Source organism: Alligator sinensis, unplaced genomic scaffold (assembly GCF_000455745.1).
Source record: "Alligator sinensis unplaced genomic scaffold, ASM45574v1 scaffold968_1, whole genome shotgun sequence".
Lineage (NCBI taxonomy): Eukaryota > Metazoa > Chordata > Crocodylia > Alligatoridae > Alligator > Alligator sinensis.
This window is the reverse complement of record NW_005843177.1, coordinates 203678-209947: the sequence shown is the minus strand read 5'-3', so window position 1 is coordinate 209947 and position 6270 is coordinate 203678. Positions and strand designations below refer to the sequence as shown.

Here is a 6270-nt window from a genome sequence, read left to right as displayed (position 1 = left end):
GTCTGTGGGGTGGGGGTCGTCCCCCGGCGCCGTCTGGGGGTGCCTGAGGGGATCTCGGCCTGAGGAGGGGCTGCACGGTCTGCATCACCTCCTGCCCCGCGTCTCCCCGCGCTCCACCCGACCCGCTCCTGCAGCTGCGGCTCTGCTGGCCTGGTGGGGACCACTGCGGGGACGCCCCGGTCCCAGCCGGGACTGCACCGGGGACTCTTCCTGCCCCTGCAGCTCCTGCCTGGACCCCCGTCCTGCTCCTCCAGCATCACCTCCGGCTACAGCAGAACTACGTTTTGTTATTTTATATACAAGTCAAGAAATCAGTGAAAGTTACCAAAAAGCATCTATATCGAAGACTAGATTAGGTTAAGGCATGCAAAATATTCCCCTGCAGTCTGTGCACTGGCTGGGAATTGAACCCAGGTCTCCTACATGGGAAGCAGGAATTCTACCATTGAACCACCAGTGCTTGACTTTCTGACCCCTTTGTCCAAGTCCTGAAAAAGAAAAGGTAAAGGTGACCCGTCCCTCTCTTCTGATTCACTCCAAAGAGAAACAAGCCCAGGGGTTTGGGTGATCGTCACTCTCGTGATCCAAAGCTGATCAAGCATCACTGGCCACACCTGAAAGAAAAGCCTGCAGTAGAAAAAAGAGGAAACCCAAGGGGCTGGATGGACATAGCAGAGACCCCCGCCTGTCTGGTGTCTGTGCCACAGGCCGGGCATTTGGCTGCTCCTTTTCTTTTTCCTGTCTTGATCCTTGCAGGAATCCTTCCCTGGCCCCAGGGCAAGAGGAGGGCTATGACCATGGAGGGAAGGAGAGCGAGCCCAGAGTAGAACAGCTTTCATGGGGAGTTTGCCTCCTCTCGGCATCTCCCCTCAGTGCGGGAGAGGGGAGCGTGTGTTCCCAGCTCCAAGGGCCCAGGGCTTCCTTCCACCGTTGTTACAACACACGTGTCACACAATCAGTGCTACATGCTCGTGCACCCGTGGCATACCAGTGACACAGAAATGCATGTGTATCACCTGCTAATCAGAGTTGGGGGCGTTGATCCAGCCAGGTGCAGAAGGGCAGGATGGGGTGCTGACCTAGCCTAGAGGTGTGGAAGGGTGGGAAGGGGCAATTAATCCTATCTGACCCGGACATATCCATTTCACCCCCACTGCTGGGGATGCCAGGCAGAATGGGCGGACTGGCGGGATCCCATGGGGCCTGGCTGAGGACCCAGCAGGCAGGCCAGGCTCAGGCGAGGGGATGTGATGGGGCCACGGCCGGTGGGGAGCAGCATCTGGCTGCTGATGCTCAGTGTTGCTGCCAGTGGGGCAGAGGAAAACTGAGTCTGTGGCTGCCCCAGTCCCACTGTGCGCCCGGGATGGTGGGACTGGCTGCACGTGCCACCGCTTGGACTGCCCCCGGTCTGTGGGCTGGAAAGCATCAGGCTGTGGGCCGGATCCAGGACACGGGCTGCATTTTACACACCCCTGCAAATGCACAGAACAGCAAAGGAGAGGGAAGTTCAGGAGAGCGCTGAACCACCTCTTTGCAAAAGAGTTAGTGGTGCAAGGAAGACATGCAGAGGCTCTGCCGAGACTTGAACTCGGATTACTGGATTCAGAGTCCAGGGTGCTGGCCATTACACCACAGAACCAGTACAGGAGATGCCTTATGCCACCCTTCCTGACTGTGTGGAGAAGCCTTTCCAGAGGCCACCTGCCCAGGGCAGCCGGTCCCCAAGACTCCCCGAGTGTCCGTGGGGAAGAGCTCCTCAGGCTGGTGAGGCAGTCTGAACAAATCCACTCCTCCGACTGGGCAAGGCTTCAGAAAGAGTCCTCTAGCCGTCTGCGGAAGGGGACGAAAGGGGAAGTGTGCAGCTCCTTTCTCACCCTCCAGCCGTGGTGAGAGTAACAGGAGAAATCACAAGACCCAGCCTCCATGTGTGGTTTAGAGTTGAGCAAAGCTGTGTTTCATGCATTTGTTCTGGGTTTGGTTTCTGCTCCATGCTGGTCCTTTTCTTTTGTCTACTCTTTGGCACCATCTCCTGCGTTTAGTTTTCCTTCCATAGATGAAGGTCATGAATTCCTCGGTAAACCACACAGGAAATATTAGATCCCATTAAGCCAGTCTGCAGCGTGAGTGAGGGAGCCTGAATGGCAGCCAAAGGGTGAGAAGGTTCTTTGGGTAAATCTGATATCTTTTATTAGACCAACTGAACTAGTTAGAAAAAGTCGTCTTAGCAAGCTTTCGGGTATAAATACCTTTTGTCAGGCTGAGGAAACATCTGCAGTTGGTGTGTGCTTTTTCTGGATGGAATGAATAATAATAAAGAGGCCAGAGGCCGGTCTGCATGCAAGAAATCCTGTCAGTGAAGGTGTAAATTGGGTGAGAGGAGGAGTCATTGGGTGAGAGAAAGGCTGGGGTGGGGGAGGAGGAATGTAGCTGGTATATAGTGGAGAGGTACCTGGGGAGTCAGATGTCAACCAGGTTATAGTGTGTCGTGCATCCAGTGTCTATATTTAGTCCATGATTTTTTGTATCCAGGAGGCTGATGAAGTGAAGTTCATAGGCTTGTCTCTGAAAGGTGTTGTGTAAATTCCCTTTGAGGATTAGAACTGAGAGACTGGAGAATGAGTGGAATTTTTGTGAGCAATGTGCCCCCACTGGTAATTGGGTATCATTGGTTGTGAAAGATTTCCAGTGTGCATTCATTCTGGTGCGCAGTTGTTGTTTGGTCTCTCCTATGTATTTTCCATCAGGGCATTTGGTGCACTGGACGAGAGATGCTACATTTCTGGAGGTGCAGGTGTAAGATCCAGGAATGATGATGGTTCTGTTGTGGGGGGTAGTAACTGGGGTGGTGGACATGGGTGGAGGAAGAAACAAAATTTGGGGGGGTTGAACATGCGTGTGCACAAGCGCCTCCCCCCCATGGATAAGTCTGCGAGGGGAGTGGAAAGGGCCACGGGGGGAGCGGCATTGCCCAGTGCTGTGCCACGCCATGCCTCCTGGTGCCAGCTGCTCCAGTCACAGCCCTAGCCCCAGCCAGCTCCTGGCTCCAGCTGCCTCCCCACCCTGGTCCCAGCCACGCACCACCCGGGGGCCCAGAGCCAGGGGCCGGAGCAAGGCCAGCCTCGGCTGCAACCACAGGTTACAGGGGTGGGCAGAGAGGAACAGGATGCGTTTCAATACGGACAAGTGCAGGGTGCTGCACTTGGGTAGTAGGAACCAGCAGCACACTTATACGATGGGGAGCTCCCTACTTGAGAGCACGGAGGCGGAAAGGGATCTTGGTGTCATTATTGACTCCAAGATGAACATGGGCCGACAATGCGAGGTCATGGTTGGCAGGGCTAACCGGACCTTGTCGTGCATCCACAGGTGCATCTCGAGTAGAGCCAGGGAGGTGATCCTCCCCCTCTATGCGACGCTGGTCAGGCCGCAGCTGGAGTATTGTGTCCAGTTCTGTGCGCCCCATTTCAGGAGGGATGTGGACAACATGGAGAGGGTCCAGAGGAGGGCCACCCGCATGATCCGGGGACAACAGGGCAGACCCTACAGTGAGAGACTGCGGGACTTGAACCTATTCAGCCTCCACAAGAGAAGGCTGAGGGGGGACCTGGTGACCGTCTATAAACTCACTAGGGGGAACCAGAAGGGTTTGGGGGAGACGCTGTTTCCCCTAGCCCCCGCTGGCATAACAAGGAGTAATGGGCACAAGTTGCTGGAGAGGAGGTACAGATTGGACATCCGAAAAAACTACTTCACAGTTAGGGCGGCTAGGAGCTGGAACCAACTTCCAAGGGAGGTGGTGCTGGCCCCTACCCTGGGGGTCTTTAAGAAGAGGCTGGATACTTACCTGGCTGGACTCATTTGAGTCCCGTTTTTGTTTTTAGGGTGAGTGGTGGGTTTTGTTTTTTTTGTTTTGTTTTTTTTTTGGGTTGTTCTCCCGCTCTGGCGGGGGGTCGGGCTAGAAGATCTATTAGGTCCCTTCCAACCCTTAAACTATGAAACTATGAAACTATGACCCGGCCCGGCCAGCGCCCCCGTCATGCTGAATCGGGGCCCGGCTGGGTCGGGTCATGGGACAATCCCCCTTGTGCAGCAGGGAGCGGGCAGGGGGAGGGGTGAATGATTCGCCCTTCCCCTACCCCGCTCTCTTCTGCACTGTGGGAGTCTTGATCCATTGGGTGTGTTTTGGGCCACAGGAAGTTTGCTCCTGGTGATGGGGTTAGTGAGGTTCGGTGCTTGTTTGAGGGCTAGGATGGGTGGTTCTGAGATCTCTTGAGGAATCGGGTCTTCTTCTAGCATGGGTTGCAATGGTTTGAGGAGTTTCCGTATAGGTTACAGGGAGAGGTGATGTGTCATAACCAGTGGCGTGTGATTCATGGGGGTTTTCCTTCTGTACCGTAGCAATTCTTCAGGAGGTATGCAGGTAGCTCTTTCAACAGTGCAATCTATCCCTCCCTCCAGGGGAGTGTCCTTGTTGAGTGAAAGCCTTTTTCAGATTTGTGAGGTGGCAACCGCAGGTGTTCTCCTCAGTGCAAATGCAGTGGTATCAGAGTAACAATGCATGACCTTGCTCAGGTACTGCCCCCGCCTCCATCGCACACAGACCCCCTGGCCCGGGATGTCCCTGGTGCTTTCCTGTCCCGCACTCTCCCTCACAGGCTCTTTCCTGACCCGCTCTGCCTCTGGGAAAGATTTTCTCTACCACGTCCTTGCTGGTCAGGGCCAGCAGCTCCCCATTGCCCCTGCCTGGCCACTCCTCTCTTCCGTGTTGGGCCACATCCTCCATCACGTCACCCTCCCTGTCTCACCGGTGAAAGCAGACGGTGCCCATGAACAAGTCTGTTTCCAGGGGTTGTCCAAGGCTATGCGGGGGAAGACCTCTATCCTCAGGCTCAGCAGCTCCCAGGACGGCCAGTCTGCCACTGGACCATGGATACTGTCCAGGTGTTGCAGGTCCTGGGACAGAGCCATCATTGCTGTCCCTCGCCGAGCTGCAGAGCAAGCTCAGAGAGGCAGCACCAGCAGTGGCTCCATGTTCAGAGGCTGAACCACCCTGATGCCCCCTGAGCGCCTCCAGCTCTGCTTCAGAGCTCGTTCAGGAGAGCAAGGAGAAGGGAGCGGCAGTGCAGGCTCCCAGCACACCTTGCATCATTGGCTGCAATGAACCCGTGCAGGTGGGGAGATCGGTTCCCTGTTTCCCCCTTTTGCCAGGGCCAGATTAACCATTTAGTGGGCCCTAGGCAAACAGACTCCTGGGCACGCACAGCACCATGGCCTTAGGGTAACCATACATCCCAGTTCTCCTGGACATGTCCTCTTGTCCGGCCCCCACAGCCCCCTGCCCCCCCAACCCTGCTGATGCCTCACTGTCCTGACCACCAGTTTTTAAAATGCTTGCAAATGTCCAGGTTTTTACTTTGCCTCTGCTTTCCTGGGCACTAGCAGCTCGGCTGGTTGGGGCTGGGAGCAGCAAGCAAGATGATTGGCTGTCAGGGCTCATGTGCTCTGTGCATGCCCCCCCCCCCCAGCTTCTCCTAGTTAAGAGACAAAGAGAATGTGTGTGTGCGTGTGTGTGTGCATGTGCGTGTGCATGTACAAGTTGTGTGGGCAGCAGGACTGGGAGGGTAGGGGAATCTGGGTTGGGAATGAGGGGCACCAGCAGGGCTGGGAGGCAGAGGCTTAGGAGTGAGGGGCAGAGGTAGGGTACAGAAATATTCTTTTTTGATCCTGGAAATATGGTAACCCTACTTACTCCCCCCTCACTTTGCAAGGTAGCCGGATGTGGTTGGCCAGGGCACCGTGAATGTGGTCGCCTGCCGTTGTGCATTCCCATCACTGCGTGGGGTATCACACGTCCTCTCCCTTCCCCGCATGATTCTCTGGGCAGTGTTTCTCTGGGTCTGCCATCTTTCCTCACCTGTACGTGGTCTCATGGAAGGTTTTCCCCCTTTGGTGTGAAGGGGATCATGGCTGTTTAACCTGCTTCCCTCAGTTGTGGACAGGACCCTGTGGGGGCTTTGAGGGGGGTCTCTGTTGGTAGGGTAATTGCCCACTGGCCCCCATTGTGCATGGGAATCCAGTGTGGTCTGATGAACAGCACTGGGGGGGGGGCTGCAGGTGTCTTTTGGGCCATGTAGTGATGGTGGGACATGGGTGTATTCCCCACTGTCCCCCCTCCTGAGTGCAGGGGAACCTGGGGGTGAGCCTGCCAGTGTGGTGGCGGGGGGGCTCGCTGCAGGGGGGCTCAGGGGGCTGGCCCCTTTTTGGGGGGGG

General features: G+C 56.0%; 2 non-coding genes and 1 pseudogene across 2 annotated transcripts; 1 reads left to right on the top strand and 2 right to left on the bottom strand.

Moving 5' to 3' along the window:
- LOC106723127 overlaps positions 1 to 6270 on the top strand; it is a 216340-nt pseudogene that overhangs the window by 8388 nt on the left and 201682 nt on the right.
- TRNAG-CCC lies at positions 390 to 460 on the bottom strand. Its single transcript has one exon. It is a non-coding gene; the product is annotated as a tRNA-Gly (tRNA).
- TRNAQ-CUG lies at positions 1568 to 1639 on the bottom strand. Its single transcript has one exon. It is a non-coding gene; the product is annotated as a tRNA-Gln (tRNA).